Source organism: Lemur catta, chromosome 11 (assembly GCF_020740605.2).
Source record: "Lemur catta isolate mLemCat1 chromosome 11, mLemCat1.pri, whole genome shotgun sequence".
NCBI lineage: Eukaryota > Metazoa > Chordata > Mammalia > Primates > Lemuridae > Lemur > Lemur catta.
Window position 1 is genome coordinate 56816523 of NC_059138.1, and position 18845 is coordinate 56835367.

The window sequence follows — 18845 nt, forward strand, 5'->3', positions numbered from 1 at the left end:
TTCCTCCACATGGACACATGAACAAGGTGAAAAGGAGACATTCACTTCCAACCCATGCCCAGCAATTAATATCAGTCACGCAAGAGTTGTTATTTTAACAGACCTAAAATTGAAGCATACAGATATAACAGGCAGAATGACTTTTTAGAACCTGATGGAATAATTCTGCTACTAATCAACTGATTGTTTCATGGCTCCAGTTTTACCCTTCATGTGCTGCTCTGTAACAGTGGGGCAGGGCTCTGAAAATAATTCTCCTTTGCCAGCTGGCATGATGTCAAGCTTTGCCAGAAGAAAGTGCTGGAGGGATGCAGGAGGAGGAAGGGATTTTCTCTTCCAGTGTGCTCCTCTAGGCAGGCCCCTGCTATGGGTACTTTTTCTGCACTGCTAGGCTCCGGCAGCAGCCGGTGGCCAACAGCAGGTGGAAGTCTCCTGTGGGCAGCTTCCCCCAGCATCCCCATCTTACAGCACAGTGTCATCAGCTTGGCAAACCCTTGTGCATGGCTTTCCCCAACACACCCTGAACAAACCAAGTCTCAGCTTTGTGAACAATGACGCCTTTGTGCTCTCTCCGATGACATCTGGCCAGATCTGTCCCTTCCTTGGATGCTGTGTCTCAGGCCTAAGGGCAGTGGCTGCTCTTATAACTACTATTCCTATATTCTTTAGAATTCTCTTTACGCCCTACTAGTGAATTCTGTTTCTTCAATCCCCTGTTACAGTTAATAATTTTGTACATTAGACTTTATGTTAAACTTTGCCTATTCAAATTAGTTTGTGGTTTCTGTCCTCTGATTGGACCCTGCCTAATATAGCCATTAAATAGTAATTTTAACACTATGTCCCAGCACATGAAAATTATGAAGAAAAACATCCCCTTTTAATAGTTGACATGCAGGTCATTTTTTCATAAGGGTTTCTGTACTCTGTGAAAGAGAATTCAAAGCAATATTTTCCATATGCGTTATATATTAAGCCATTTAATTCTATAAAAATGAAGCATTTCTCTAGACTCCCAAAAGGTTTTGAGTGTGAGATGGAAATATGATTTGATAGTGCCACCGATTTTCAAAGGCTTCAGTAAAAGAGTTTCTGAAAGGTACTAAATCTATGTCATTAAACCCAGCGACAGAGATTCAATTTTAATCTGCTTGAAAAATTGCCTGGGCAACTAAAAGTGGCTTATTTCAAACTCTTGCTATCACGTTGGAAATCGTTGCCTGCCCATGGCTAAACTCTTCAGCAGAAACAGGTCTTGGCACCGGTGGTAACCGAGATGCTCCTAAACATCCAAGAATTACTGGAATGAACTCTCTAAGAGATGCCTGAGCAACTCACTTTGTGTCTGGTAGTCTCTGAAATTCATTCTCAGTAAATTTGGTTCTAAGAAAGCCTAGGATGATCATCTATGGCTTTCTGCATTTCATGCACTCAAAGACTATCATAGGTTTTTCAAAAGGAAACATATTTGAACACTAATTTCATTGAGAGGCAAAACAAACCAAGAACATGACTTAAAGAATATAATTCTTGTGAATGGTAACAAGTCCATTGGTCTTTATTCTAGCCCTAACTCACCGGCTGTCTGACCTTTGGCTGGTCATTTGAACCTCCCTAGGTCTCATTTACACACACATGTGAAGTGAACAGACTGATTTATCAGATTTCTGCCGGCTCTAAAGTTCTATGAGTCTATGAAGAGAAGAGCTTTCTCTACGTTCTTTACATGCCTCCAGTTTAGACTCTATTCTTTCTTTCACTCTCCCATAGCTAACTTCCAAAAACATGGCTGACACTGCACACTCAAAGCTCACTAATGGATTTTGGCCTACAGCGAGTGACCTGCCCATCTTTTCCCTGGTTATACTGATCTTCTTCTTTCTGACTGTAGTCATCTCAGGTGATCATCCATAAAGTTCACTCTCTGCATATAACTTCTGCTTTCTGTCATTTTTCACGTGCATAGTCTAGTTTCCCCAAATTGAAGTCCAACATCTTTTTATCCTTCACTCTGCGGAGCAGAATGCTATTCACATAGGATGCGCTTTATAAACATGTGTTGACTGATACATACTCTTCTACTAAAGATGGATGAAAATAATTAAATAGTGAAAACCAAATCTTTATCTTTCTGAGATGTTTTGCCTAAGGAAAAACAGAATCAGAAAAAAAAGATTGATAATAGTTTTTTCCCAATAATTTATGTTTTAATTCTTAAAAAATGGAAAAACGTGGAATTGAATAAAATAGAAAAAAAATTTATACTCTTCCCCATCCTGTTTCTTAGGATGTTAAGAGTTCAATGCATAATCTCAGAATCTTTTGATAGACAGATATCCTTAGTGCTTCCTGCAACAGCATCTGGAAAAGTGTGCAGGTGCACCCCATTACCAGAAGGGAAAGACAACTCTCTTATTACCAGTCCATTGATAAGACACATAGAATACAGAAAAAGGGGTACAAAGCAGTTCTTCACTTTCCCCAAGCTATTGCCCTTGGTCCATTCCGAGTCTGCCTGCCTGTTTCCTTCCTACTCCTTGCTCCTCTCCAGTTGCCCCGCTGTCTGTCCCAACCTATGGAGGTCTTGTTCCCTCCTGGCAGGTTCTCAAGGTATGTGAGCCAAGTGGTACCTCACTCACTCCTGGAAAGTCCCTGGGAGATCTTTCTTGGGAATGAGGCATAGGTCTTTTCAATTCTTCACAATGGAATAGCTATCACACACCTTTCTGTTGCTGAAATGAACACTCTCTCAAAGCATAGCTTTGAAGTGTCACTGTCTTAACAAATTCTTTTTTCCCTACCTTGCCTTACCAAAGACCTTCTCTTCACCAAGAAGTGAGAAAGGGAAATAGGAGATGAAAAGGAAGAAAATCATGTCTAACTATCTATCTAGTCTATTATCAATTATAATAATAAATATATAATTCTACAATAATTCACTATTGTGGGACATAGATATAAAAAATTATACATATACATACATATATAAACATATGCTATCATAGATGGGATTATTCTAAACATATGTCCTAAACATATTGGTCTACAACTTGTTTTTTTACTTAGTAAATATTCCCTAATAATTATGATGGATATTTTTCCCTGGCAATATATACAAAACTACTCAATTATTTTTAAAAGCTTTATATACAATATCTTATCCAATCAATTCTCTAATTATATATGCTTACCTTATTATTATTTTTTTTTGAGACAGAGTCTTGCTTTGTTGCCCAGGCTAGAGTGAGTGCCGTGGCATCAGCCTAGCTCACAGCAACCTCAAACTCCTGGGCTTAAGCGATCCTCCTGCCTCAGCCTCCCGAGTAGCTGGGACTACAGGCATGCGCCACCATGCGCAACTAATTTTTTCTATATATATTTTAGTTGGCCAGATAATTTCTTCCTATTTTTAGTAGAGATGGGGTCTCGCTCTTGCTCAGGCTGGTCTAGAACTCCTGAGCTTAAACGATCCGCCCGCCTCGGCCTCCTAGAGTGCTAGAATTACAGGTGTGAGCCACCGTGCCCGGCCGCTTACCTTATTTTATACATTTGCCTTTACATAATAAATGCTATAATAAATTTTCTGGAATAGATATATATCATTGTACATTAAGTATTTATGATGTAAATATTTTTAGGATAGAAGTAGAATTGTTGGGTTAAATGATAAACATACTTAAACTTTTAGCTGATATGGACCACTTGCCCTGCAAATGTGGTTGTACCAATTCATATTCTTATCAATACTGTGTGACAAACCTGTCTCATCACACCCTCACCAATTCAGAAAATTTTCAATGTTTTGTAACTTATTTACCAATATGATAAGTGAAAAAAAGCATCTTCAAGTTTGAAGTTGCATTTCTATAATTTCATGTGTTTATTAACCATTTGCTTTTCCAATTCTTTGAACTACTCATTAGTGTCTTCTGTTAGTTTTTCCTACTGTCCAGTCCACTTATTATTGAAACCATTTTTATATTGGGGACAATCCTTTATCAATCACACTGATGCAAATACATAGATTTATTTTGTCTTTTGACTTTGCTTATGGAAAATATTTTGGAGAAAGATATGAGAAAATAGAATTTTCCATTTATTTCTTTTTTCTGATTGGCAAGCCAGTCTTTGCCACATCATTTAAAAAATAATGTCTTCCCCCCTGCCATATTGAAATGAATATTTTTATTTATGATTTCCTCCTAGCAATAACAAGTCCATTGCTCACTTTTACGAGTTCACTTACCCGTCTTCTCATCACTGTCTTCTACATAATCTATGGTCTTGTATCCCCCAAGCTTGAGGACAGACAATAGACTCAGTCTTCTATAAACTGAGTTTTTCTTTTTGAACCCTGATCTTTATGAAAGCAATAAACACGCTGAGTATCAGAGACTTTGGAAATCCAGGATTGTTATACAACTTGAGGCCAGCAATGTTATCAGAACCATTGATCTTTGTACATGATGCAGGTTAGAAGCATATATGATACTTACTTTAATGCTATGAAAAAATATACCTGTGTAATCATTTTACTAAAAGTTGTATATATTCTCATCTGGCCAGAGAGCTATTTTCAATTTGAAATATTTGGAGTGCCAAGTGGGATAATCATTTATTAAATTGACAATTAACAGTATTGTGATGGTTGCCATTTTAATTAGTTATGGAAACCCAAATAGTTTTAAAAAAATTGTTCTTGTTTATGAAATATAAATGAGGGCATAATATAGGTCACTCAGTAATCACTGTGTAATTTATTTATTCAGATTTTCTGGAATATTATTTTATGAATAGTATTTGGTTGGGAATATTGGGATTTTTAGGAAAAAGTATTTTCTTTTTCATTTTACATTACTTATTGTATCTTATCTGCTAAGATCTGAATTATTGTATACCTGCCTTCGAATGAATATATGGAAATCCTAACCCACAAGGTAATGGTATTAGGAGGTAGGGTCTTTAGGTGTGATTAGGTCATGGGGGCAGAGCCCTCATGAAAGGGATTTGTGCTCTTATAAAAGAGGCCTGAGAGACATCCCTCACCCCTTTTGCCAGGTGAGGTTACAGCAAAAAGATGGCCATCTAGGAAGTGGGTCTTCATCAGACACCTAATCTGCTGGTGCCTTGATCTTGGACTTCCCAGTCTCTTGAACTGTGAGAAATAAATATCTGTTGTTTATAAGCCACCCAGTTTATGATATTTTGTTTTAGTAGCCTGAAAGGACTAGGACATTATCCTTCTTAAATATCATGAAAGCTTTAGTGGTATAATTTTGAAATTCTGATAATCACCCAAGCACATATAAGGGTAGGATCAGTGAAACAAGAGCATAAAGAAATTGGAAGTGTTTTGGGAACAATAATAGTGATAAGAGACTGTTAGGGCATAGGGAGTTATTCTTCTGGCTGGAAACAACCCTTATTCTGTAACATATATAGAAGTGTTAATTCACCGGAAATTAACAACACATAAACCAGAAATACTTTACATTCTTCCAGACAAATAGACTGTGTTATGCTCATATTAAGAAGTCATGTGGAGACATCAGTGTTTAAGATTGTGAACTTTAGAGCCGGACATATCTGGGTTAATTCTTATATCTGACATTACCTGGATGTGTGTGAATGTGGGAGAGTTATTTAATTTTGTTAAGCCTCATATATAAAACTCTCATATAATTGTTGAGAAAATGCAGAGATAATGCATGTAAAAACATTGATACAATAGTTGGCACATAGTCTTGGATTTAAAAATATTGAGTATCAATACTGTATTGATACTAAAGCTTTTGAGATTTGTTTGTTACTCAGGAACTATAACAATTCTCATTCACTTAGCAAACTGTAGGAAAAAAGTCCTGGAACCCCTTGCCTTAGCATATCTCCAGGAACAATCAGTAGTTAATTAAATTTGAAACTCTTAGAAGAAAGTGAAAGAGAACACACGGAAAAGCTAGTCACAAGACATAGCAAAAAAGTAGATTTACAAAGCAGCTTGGGAAGAGATGAGAGTTGAAGATATGATATTTATTAAGAGAATTTTTGATAAAATGGTACAGCCAATTCCTCTAAAACATAATATTTTGAATACTAATGTTTTCACTCTTTAAAAAAATTTTATTACTTTTTTATGCTTTCGTTTATTCTACTTTTACTGTCATTGCTTTAGCATTTTTTGCAGCTTTACTGAGGTATAATTAACAAATAAAAATTGTATATATTTAGGGTGTGATCATAGACACATACCATTGTGTATGATGTTTTGATGGATATACACACATACTGTGAAATAATCACCACAATCAAGCTACTTAGCATATCCATACCTTTTTCATTTTTGTTTTTCAGCTCAATTTCTCTTGTCTATAACTTTCAAATTATTTTGATATTCCCCCCCAACACAAATACACATCAGAGTAGACAGATTATAATTATGTTGTTACCTATTTTCAACTCCCAAATACTGCTTTATTTCTTTTTGCTTGTGTTGCCATCCATGCAAATGGACATTAGATTGCTGAGGCAGAAGACATGTGGCAGCACTGGTTATCACATGCCTGTTTAACATGTTTGCAATTACTATGAAACCCCAGTTCTAAGAAATTTTATTTCTCTCAACAATCAAAAGATTCATATATAAAAAAAGAGCTACAAAATTTTAAAAACTTAAAATTGATCTCTTTTTACAACTGTAAAAACTACTATAGTTTCTTAATCCAGAAGAGTTCAAAGAATACTAAGTTAAATAATAGATAGGACTTCACATTTTTACAGTCTTAACTGCTTGAGAAGCAAATTTTTCTGTATGTCTTACACAGAATCATATTGTAAATGTCACACTTACCAATCTTTATGTGATTTTGTATCCCTTTCTTCCAAAACTTATTTAGTAATTTCAATCAAAACTAAAATATAGTTTTTCATGGAACTTGACAAGCTAACCCAAAAATGTCTGAGAAAAGAGCAGTGGTCCAAAATGTACATGAAAAAAGCATAATCATCTGAGACACTCTTGAAGAAAAAGAAGAAGAATGAGAATGGGTGGGATTTGCTTTACTAGATGCCAAGATTTACAATACAGATATAGTAATTTAAAAAGTGTGATATTGATGTGAGGATTGATAGAGATCATGGAAAAGAATGATTCATCCAGACACAGACATATATGAAACTTGATGTCTGGCAGAGGTGCCTTTGTAGATTAGTCAGAAAGAATGGAGTAGCCAGTACATTGTGCCAAGACATTGGTTACCAAAATGGAAAGAAATAAAATTGAATCCCTACCTCACACCACACAGAAAAACATGAATTAAAGACTTAAATAAAAATGGAAAACTTTAATATCTTAGAATGAAATGTAGGAGAATAGCTTTATAAACACAAGGTAGGGAAGGTATAGGAAGCACAAACCATCATAAAAAAATTTGAGAGATCTGACTACATGAAAATTAAATTTGTTAACAAAAGACAGCATAATTATCATAAAAAGATAAGCCAAAGACTGGAAGAAGTTATTTGTAACTTACACAAGTTTAGTATCCAGGATATATGAAGAATGTCTACAAATTAAAAAAAGAAAGGAGTATACAACTTAACAGAAAAAGGGTGGACAATATCAGTAGGATATCACCAGGAGAGGACACACACACACATATAATCTTACTAGTAGTCAGTAATTTTAATGAAAATTAAACTATCCATCAGATTGGTAAAATTTTAATGTGAAGCAACTGTAATTTTATACACTCCTTGTGGGAATACAAATTGATTCAACCACTGTACAATGCAATTTGGTAACAAATGGTCAACCGAAGATGCCCATAATCCACGAAAGCCTGAAAAATCTACTCATACATTCACAACTTAAAGAAAAGTCCACTCATGAACTCAAGGGCATGTGAACAAAAATCTTTAGGGTAGTGTTGTTCATATTAGGAAAAAAAGGAAGAAAACTTGAAGTCCATCAACGAACCAGAACTATGCCTATTACATAACTTTGAGCAAAAAATGCAAGCTACTGAAGAATACTATAGGATGTTACCACTTAAAGTTTAAACACACGAAAAAAATATATTGCTTAGTATTACGCACATATATAGAAGAAGCATGAAGAAATGCACAGGAATGAGAAACACCTAATTCAGGATGATAGTTGCCCACTGAGGAAGGAAGAAGGGAAATGTGATAGATAGGATTAAACTATCATAATATTTTAATAATTGAACTGAATTATTGAACTTTATACCTTTTCATATATCTCAAATATTTAATAAGAAATGTTTTTAAAAATAAGCAACAATAGGGCAGGTTGCATTTTTACTAAAGACAGAAACAGAAACTTAGATAAAGGGCTTTCATTTTTCTGAGTCATACTATAGTGATTTGGGGTGAGGAAGGACACAGGTTTTTTTTCTCAACCTTTTTTCCGCAAATACTAATATATTACATAGTCTTTGAAATGACTAAAATGAATCAGAAACCTATGATGTAGATAGTATATATGTTCCATAGTCCAATTGCTTCAGAATTTTGCAGACTTTGCTCTACTATCTTTTAGTTTCCATTTTTTGCTTGTTAAGAGGTCTAAGGCCATTCTGATTTCTCATCCATTGTGAATGCTGAGGATGATAAGGATGTGTAAAAGCAACTGATGCAGATTTTGAAGGTGATTTACAAAGAAGGGTTTCAAGCATGTACTGAATAATGGTAGCATTAATGAGCTAAGTGTATTTCAAAGCAACTCCTGTGAAAGAAACAACACATTGGAGGGATCAACCATGATTTCTCCTGGGTCTGCAATGCCTTTAGTCCTAGTGTTGATTTCTTGAATTGCACCAACAAGATAATGTGAGGAGGGAGGTTTAGAACCACACTTTGCCATTTATTCCAAGGTGGAAAAGAAATGAATTAGTGAAATAAGACTTACAAGTATAACTCTGATTTTTACAAATGTGCCAAAAGGCTGGGAAGCTATATAAACATGTTTCCTTTAGCATCTCTTATGTATATCATTACATATTTCAAGCCCAGGTCAACTGTCACCTCTTTTTCTATTCTTCAGGGAACACTTACTAAGTGCCAGGGCATCTTCCTGGTACAGAAGATCCAACAGAAAGTGGGATGTAACAGAGTTTATCTTCCTTTATCTGTATTTCCCTGATGGCACTCCCTATATTTTTGTCATTTGTGAACATTTCATTTTCCTACTAGACAGTGAGAGGTATGATGCCAGTCTCATTTTATCAGTGTTTCCCTGTGGAATTGATCTCAGTGCTTTATAGCTACACACAGTTAATCAATGTGTGTGGAATCAGTGAATGAATGACTTTTCCCAGTATGCTTTGTTCGAGGAATCCGACATAGCTTCTCTCCTACTAAATTGGTAGAAGCAAACTTAATTGTTATGTCTTGGAGTCATGTTAATAAGTTGGCACCAACAAAACTATCAAAATGGAATGACAACACAGCAATCAGCCTTAATACTTTTTCCTTGGAATTATAGAATACAATTCATGGCTTAATATTAGTGAATTATGTTTTTGTGAAAGGGTTATAAAGGCAGAATAATGTATTTATCCAATAGGCTTAATATCTATTTATAAGGGACCATTATTATATACTGGAAAAAATATTATTTTATAATATTGCTGTGGAGAAAGTTTAAAAAATTCTCTAAATATGTCTTTATACTGATAATGCCTACATGAGGAAAAACTTTGAAATTATTTCTTACTTTGATTTTTTTATAAAGTGTTTTTCATCTTTGTGTAAAAACAAATTCAAAAGGTAAATATTTTGAAGAACTCAAAGTTATAACCTCAAATTTAAGGTACTAAGAAAAAGTATAGAAAATTTTTAAAAATTATCTTCCACCTAGGTACATTCTTTTGTGAGTAGTTACTAGTTGAAAAGAATTCATTGCTCTCTCTTTTAGCTTTTATTTTTTTCTATATATTACCCCAATAACTACATTTTCATCTTCTCTTTTGTCTAAAGCTATATTATTTTGGTGTACATTATTCTGGTTAATGCATCATGAGTGAGGTCTTGAAAATAAGTTTTAAGTCACTCAGTAGACCCATTTAAATGGTTTTCTAGAGACGGTATTTCATTGAATTTTTAATCTGGCCAAATGTCGTTATTTTCTAGGGGCTGTGGTCAGGAAAAGAGGTATTATTACAGTTTTATGATTTTCTAGAATTCAAGGACAATATCAGCATATTATTTACAATGTACAGCTCCTCACATACTCAAAGGCCTTACTTTCTCTTTCTGGAAATTTTAATAGAATGTTTATGTAAGAACAAGACAGGTTCCTAGGCACCATTTAGCTGTCAGTTTGCCAGACTGCTGTCCGAAGGGAAAGCTGAGGATTATGAAGCTACAATAGGCGTTATCTTGAATCCAGGATATGAAGGACTCCAACACGACTTTGCCACTAATTTACAAAGGGCTTCTGCAAACTCAGGACAACTGAAGCTAGACCATGAAAAACCATGACTCTCTTTCCTTGAGAGCCTTCATCTGACAGTTAATAGCTTCCTTTCCTTTCCCAATGAGGTTTGAAATTGCTACTCAGTTTTATAAAACAAAACAACCTAAAAGCTACTCTATAATTCTTCCTTCTAAACTCAGTATGGGCCACTTTGGGCTTGCAGGAGAAGACCAAAACAGAAGAAATAAGTTCCCTGTTGAGAATTGTGAAGGGTCTGAGATTTTACCCTACTGGTAGGCTAATAAGTTACCCTGACACAATTTCTTGGATGCTGGCAGAAGACAAGAGACTCCTAGGTCAGAGAGCTAGGAAACAGGTCTCCAGAGATAATTTATTACTCAAATACTAGCAGTAATCAAAGTATCAGCATTTTTTGTGCTGGTTTCCAAAGGCGATGCAAAGAGGACCAGACGGTACTTGCGCATGTAATAGGTTGAGTTACAGGAAAGGAACCGTGAGTTAGGGAACCTACATCTTTAATAACGCATAGTAAGCATGCCTGCCCTTTGCTCCAGAGGAAGACACTATTTCTATATTCCAAGACTGTTTGCTATGGAAACATCTTTAAATAGATAGTCTGGAACAAAAGAACAATAACTACCTTGCTGGCAATATGTGCAGAAATGTGAGCCACTCATGGAGAACTGTCTTTCAACATTCCCTTAGCTGACTCAGGCTGGTCTGAATGTTCCATTTTTTTGTTTGTTTTTCATTTGTATCAGGTTCTTCATGGACTCAAAATCGTTTTTTCTATCTATTCGAAGATATGAGGTTTTCTTCTCCCTGAACAGTTTTTGTTTCCTCCAGGTTGGTTTATTTTTATTTTATTATGTGTTTATTTGTAGTTTCTATCTTCTATGTTGGGAACTTTCCTCAAATGCTGGATAATCTTGGCTCTATGTTCATCATTCAGAAGAGGAGACTAAATAGCTCTTTGGAAGTTCTGAACACAGAGCTAGGGCTTGTTGACTGTGGTCTTAAGTATTGGGTGACCTCATTGAGCTATTTGGAAGGAACACCTGATGTCAATATGTTTAGGGCTTTCCTCTTGGCTGATCACTTTCCTTACATAAGTCACTTCCAATCTTCTGCTTGGATGGTAAAGAACTGGCTTTCAGGGTTCTGGGAACCCAGCAGTGGAAGCATCACAAGATTCTTAGCGTTTATGTATACATTAACATAGACTCTTTGTTTTCTTTTTCTTGCTGTCTGTTCTCTGCTGAGAATTTCCCACAATATATCCTTTCCTGATTCCTAGATTTTTGTGATGTAGTCTTTGGTCCAAAACTCTACCAATATGAGCTCAAGGGCTTAGTTCCCAGCATCACCCCTATCCCCACTGATCCTTCTAGGCCCTGTGCCGTTAGAGGACCACATGGTGTATGATGGTTTCAGAGCTCATTGCCCTTTGTGTGTGGTTTTTGCCTTCAGAGGTTTGTTTTTTGTTTTTGTTTTTACTATCTTCCAAGCTCTTCTATTGATTTAAAAGAATATCTTATCCATTTTTTCCTTGCATTTTTGAGTGTTTTGTATCCAGTGCATAGTGATCTCTAGTGCACTTTTTTGCTAGGAACAGAGAGGTCTATGATGTTTTTATTTTCATTCATTTTTCTCAACATTCCATCCATTCTAGATGGAATTTCATAGAAATATATTTCTTCTTGCTAGCATGGAGTTTGAAATGTAAAATTGAGTTTACGCACTGGGTTTTAAAGTATTTTTTTTTTTTTCATTTGTAGAAAGAGGAATGCCTTGGCTATGTTTCTAATTTTAAGGGAATCTATGCCTCATTTTAGTATTATTGAGTTAGCTAGAGTTAAATCTCTAATGTCTTAGTTATGGGTAATCTTGACAAAGTTGGTGGGCACATTTAATTTTAAGCGAACACATTTTTACAGTTATGTTTTAACCAGTATTTCCTGTGATAAATGTTCTTAGCCTCAAGGTTATGAGTTGATCATCTTTGGAAATATTAAAACAAAACTTTCAATATTGCAGAGAAGCACTTGGTCTTTCTGAGCAAATAGTCTAAGACAGAAATACAAATTTTACTTAATGTTTATGGCAACTGGTATGTACCTATTTCTAACCTTCTTCTTATCTAACAAGAAGAAGCAGTAGCTGCCTGAGGCTTCTTCTAAAAGCCCTGTGTGTCAAGTTTCTTATTCTTTCAAGAGTTTCTCATTAAAGTTCTTTGTAGAGTAAGTATATTTTCTAGCCAAGTCCCAGTTAAAGAATATTAGACTTATAGTTATCTGTTCCATAGAAGAAATAGGTATATTAAAAAATTATTTAAAGGAACTCCTTCAGGGAGGGGGAAAAAATCCAACTAGGTTAAGACAGCTAGAAGTTAAAACTCTAAGGTAGATAATAAGCCTGAATGGTAGAAGCTCTGAGAAATTACAGGATACTTGTTTAAACAAATCTTACCTTCATTTCTTTCAGAAATTCATGTCAGTGAATTATTAGAAGCAAAGGATAATGCCATAGTAATTCTAAAATCTTATCTACCTTAGTGACATTTGGTTGACATTCTTATTTCATAAATAATTTGTCTCTAAAACTGGAGAAATTTTGCCCTCTACTTGGTCTCCAAGTTCTCTCAATTGCCTATGGGCAACCTAACGCCTGAGGGTGCATGCACAAGGTCAGTGTGTGCGTGTCCTTCTTTTGCTATGCACCTAGCACAGTGCCCGCTGCTGGTGATGGTACTCAAGGTGGACTGCTGTGGGGCTGGAAGCCCTAAAAGACTGCCTCTTTTATGATTCAAAAATGTGCATCCTTCTTGAGGCAACAACGCAAACATATGAAACAAAATAGACTGGTGGGTAGCTCTTAAACAGCAATGTGCCTATAAATCGTCTATCATGTACATAAAATACAGATCCCCAGGCCTCTGCTACCAGAGATTCAGATTCAGTAGATTTGATTTTTGAAAACATCTGGATAATCTATTTCGAGCAACACTGCAATTATAGATTATAATCAATAGTATTATGTGACAATGTGGGAGAGGAAGAAAGCAAGAGCTTTGATGGGAGTTAGTCTTGGGTGAATAATTACACAAGTGATTGGTAAAATATACCGATGCCCAGGTCCCCTCTCTAGAGATTCTGATTACATTAGCCTGGGGTAAATCCCAGGCATTTAAAAAAACTAACGTGCAGACAAGGTTGAGAACTCATTGTCCCAGGATTTAACTTCATTTCTTAAACATTGTGATTTGGCATCACTGATGATACATCTCTATCCTTCACAGGTGTTTGTTCTCCATGGGAATAAGTCACCACTCCAAGGTTGCTTGTCTCCTGATGTTGAATAAAACAGTGAGATCATTACTGGGGAACTATTTTGTTCTTATTAGATGGCAGCCATCTTTTTCTGAGCTAGTTCTGCATTCCAAGGGATTTTGCTTCTGTGATCAAATTACACATCAGATTGGCTTAGCAAAATTAATGAAAACATAATTAAGCAAGCTTTCCTCAGCTGTGCCATTGAAGGGTCCTTATAAATTTTTTTTAAAAATATAGTAAAATAAATTAAGAGAATGATTGCTTACACTGCAAGTTATTCTTTTCAATTAGACAAATTATACTTCTAATGAAGGGGATCATTAGTGATCACTTCAAATTAGAAAGCAATACTCAAAGAATAGAGCATGGGCTTTGATCTTAGAGATGGAGTTCCAAAATCTGACTTTGCAGTAGTAGATGGATAATTTTGGAGAGGATAGCAACTTTTCCGAGCCTGAGTTTCCTCATTTATTGGATGAGAATACTACTACTTACATGCAGTGCTTTGCTGCTAAATGCAAAACAACTGGCCCTTCAGAGAAGGGGCTGATTTATGGCATTTGCCAATTTCTGAGGTGTAAATATCCCCATGATGGCAGACTTCAAGTTACCAACAGAACTGGCTCACAAAATTCCTAAAAATTTAACAATGGGTTTTTGTGAGTACCTCTGCTTACTGAGATATTATAGTCATAAAATAATGTGTAGGATGTCTAACTCAGTGTTTGACCCAGATGTGCTAAATATGTAGAGTGTTCTCTAATTCTATGGTTTTTAAAATTTTAATTATTACAGTATTAAAGATATAATTGCTAACCACTTGAAAAACCAGATGCTTTATATGGCAAAAAACAGTAATATTGTTTTGTTAATCTGAGCTTGAAATGGATGTGTGTTCCTCAAAGCTTGATTAGTCCTAAACTCACTGTTTCCCATTATGAGTCCTTGAAAATCTACATTTATATATTTAGGAGTTATTAGATCTGCGTGAAGATTTGATTCACAAATATTTATTAGGCATATATTGAGTTCTCAGCACTGTGCTATATACTGTGGATTATGCTGGCAATTTCTTCGGAAAGCAAGATTTGCATAGGTGAAAGTCGTATGTTATCTTTAGTACTTTTCTGCTTTCTTCTCAATGAACTTGTCTCTACTCTTGGCATCCAGTGCCTCTCCTTGCTTGTTTTCTGTTCTACAGTCACTTCTTTTAGGAGCACTTTTTTTTCTGCTAAGGGACACCACTAGAAAGATAATGGTCAAATCTGACCGAAGAGGATGTGGACAGGGGAGCTTAGTGGGAAGCCAGATATTTATGGGCTTATTCTCTCTCACCCTGGGTTTATTCCCACAGTTCTTACCATATACTCTAAAGAAGTCCAAACTCTTACCAAAGCACAGTCCTGTAAAATCTAGACCCTGCCTACTGCTCCAATAGTAATACCAACTTGCATTTATCTTGTGTTCACTATGAGCCAGAGGTTACCCTATGTGCTGACCTGAATAAAGCCATGCAATTCTCAAAACAAAGCTTTTCAGTTTTAATCCTGCTTTACAGAAGAGGAAAATCATACATTAGTTTAAATTTCTCATCTGAGGTCATCCCAGTCCAAAGTGACAGGGGTGAGAGTTAAATATAGGCAGTCTAGTAGGGACTTCTTTCTTAAAGGACATGCAGTAAGTATAATCAGTGTTCTGAACATGGCCAAACCTGTTGCCAACAGGGCAGGTAGTGTAGCCCTCCCATGGGGAGGGGCACCAGGGAAGGACTAGGAGAGATGGGCAGAGAATATTGCCCACAAATGGTCCAGGAAATGGCAAAAAAAAAAAAAAAAGCACTGAAAAAGAAAAGGGAAGATGAAGATGGAGTTTCTCTACATTACAGTTATGGAAGGTATATTCCAACTGATCCAAATCACATGCAGTTGTCCGTCTCACCACTGCTATTCATTTTTAAATTAACTTTTGTGGGAGACCAAAATATTCTACCCCAAAATATGAAGGATTGCTGAGCTGAGGGTAATTAAGAATAAGCAGATGCAGGAAAGCTCTATGCCCTCTGTTTGCAGGTTCAGCTTTTGTAGATAATGCCAAATATTTTTCAAAATACGTTACTAAGTTACACTCCTACCAGCAGCGTGTGAGACTTCCAGCTGGTGCAGAGTGGTGTTCTCATTGTTTTTCATTCTGGTGGGTGTGCTGTGATATATCAGGGTGGTTTTAATTTGCAGTTCCTGCATAAGGAATGATGTTGAGTACCATTGTTTATTGGCCATTTGGATATCCATGTTTGTGAAGTGGCTGTTTACTACACCTTTTGTCCATTTTTAATTGGGTTGTCTGTCTTTTTTCTATTGATTTATAGAAGTTTCGAAAATGCATTTCATCATTCTATTTTGTAGTGATGTTTAAACCTATATGTAATTAGGTAAATACAGTTTCTTCATATCTAATAATAAGAATACTATTTAATATCTTGTTAATTTTTGAAAAAGTAGCTGTGTATTTTTAAAATTGTTGTGTTTTCAGCAGTTTGGTTCCAGACTTGCCTATTTTGCAGATATGGTATTTCTGTACTCAAAATGATGGCAAGGTAGTTATTCTAGAAAAGAGCATGCTTGTCTGCCTGCCCTTCCTCTCTTCCTTTCTTTTTACCTCCATTCCTTCCCCCTTTCTTTTCCCTCTTTCTTTCTCCCTCCCTCCCTACCTTCTTTCATTCCCTCTCTTCCTTTCTTCTTTCCCACAACAGTTTACCTTTACATAAAAACTTTATACCGAGTTTCTTTTTGAAAGTTTGTTCTCCGTCCATAGACTTCCAACCTCTTTTCTGAGAACATTGCATAAATAGCTGGGACTCAAGTTTATGTCAATGACCATATCAGAATTATCTTATGATGTTGCTTTCTCAGCACTACCTTTCATACAAGTCACTTAAAACTGCTTTTAAAATTCATTTGAAAAAGAGACAAAAAGACTCCCAAATATATGCTCATTATAGAACTTCAAATGAATCACGTCATACAAAAAGAACATTGATAAGACACAGAATAACAAATAATGCTTTTCCTTCCTATGCAGTTATACTCCATAAGGCACACCTGATACATGAACATTTAGAGCTACACAAAAGATAAATGCCCTTCATTTCAATAGCATTCTCTGGATTACAAAGGGATGCACAATAATTCTCACATTGCTCTCTTTTGCACCTCTGTGTTCATTTTGCTTATTCTGTTTCATCTGTCTTTTCACATAGCAATTTTCCCATGTATGCTTAAAACATAATTTTATTTACAGAAAATGATTTATATATAAACTTTATAGCAAAACATTGCATCAAATAGGCTCTATCTATCTCTAGGGGGAAAAAAAAGAACACTTCTCAGACCTCACCATGGGGAACTTTCTTTAAGAGCTTTCTCTCAGTTGTGGCAATGGATTTCCATTGATGGCTCCATCTTCCCAACTCTGGTGTCACGCAATGTGGGCAAAATGGCGGAGGGTCAACAGAGTTCTACTGTCCCTTCCAAGACTAAATCCATGTCTCTTTATTGCTGAGCTCTAACTTAATGGGGAAAAAAAGCCACATTTGAAATGGAAAATACAATCTAATGCTTAATCTGCTAAAAGAAATGGCCTGAGGTAAAAGGTGCTAAAGATGTGTGTACAATTTTAAACCTCAGATTCTGATAGAGAATATAAAAGAAACACAAAGCCACTTGGAATTATGGAATGCCAGTGAGAATGCACGATTTGATTGACAAACTTTGTTCTAAAACAGAATAGAGAAATGGGGTAGTGGTGGGGAGGAGGATGAAGAGTCAAGAAATGATTGCTTTAAGGTAGGAGGAATAACAGCATATCTGTATGTTGATGGGAATGACCTACTAGAAAGGGACATGTTAATCATGTGGAAGAGAAAGGAAAGAATTGCTGGAGGTAGGATCCAGCACAGGAGAGGGGCACAGAGTACATGTTCCAAACATGTAGAAGGAATGAATGACTTCCTACTGACGGGACTTATATTCACTTCTATTTTTAGAATTATATGGGATCACAATACGGTATAGCGATCAAAAGTAGAATCTTGGGAGTTTAAGAGATCTGGATTTGAGTACAACTCTGGAGATGTCTTGGGCCGTTTACTTAGACTCTCTATGCCATGGTTAACGTACCTACAAAGTAGACATAATAATAATATCTCTCTCATAGGGTTTCTGATGCTATTAAATGTGACAAAGAATTACTCATCAAAGTATCTAGCACATAGCAAAGGACTCCAAAGTGGTAACTTCTATTGCTAGCACTGCCTCTGCCTTGGAGCAGCAGCCCCAGGTGCCCAGAGCTTAGAGCCCAGGGTGAAAGTCGCAGGAAGCCCACATGCACTCTAAAGGAGCACAGCTTTCTATCTTCCTTCTTTGGCAGCCAATGTTGCAATAGTGCAGAGCACAGCATTCTTTGTTCCAGCCTTACACTTCTCAGACAATTCTGAAGGAGGAGTTCCAGAGGCTAATTTCCTCTCCTTTTGGAATTTACCCTAGATTGGAGCAGATTGCCGGACTGAGGGGAACTGCCAGAGAGCAGGAATGGTGAGATGGATGGGGGGTGATTTACTCGTCCACAGAGGTAACCAAGACTGTCTTCAGCAGGTGATCAATAAACAGTTTGATGAATTAATGGGCTATTACCACGTCCCAAGGAACCTGAAAACTCAGGCAAAGGTGGTATAATACTTAAAATGAATTAACAATCGTAACAAAGGTGAGCCAGATTTTAGTCTCTTAGTGTGATTGAATAAATATTTACAATTTGCCAAAGTGTATCTCCTAGCCTATCAATCAAGATTCCTCATCAATCTGCTTGTTAAAGACTTTGTTTTGACAGACTGTGCAGTAACATCTAAAGCACTGATTTAGCTGTGACTAACACTTCATGTCTGATAATTTTGGTTATGTTAGGGGCAATATCATGGAAAAATAAGTCATGGTAGTTCTGAATCCATATGGAGTATGTTTATTAAGTATAAAGTCCACATTCTGGGGAAATATGGATGA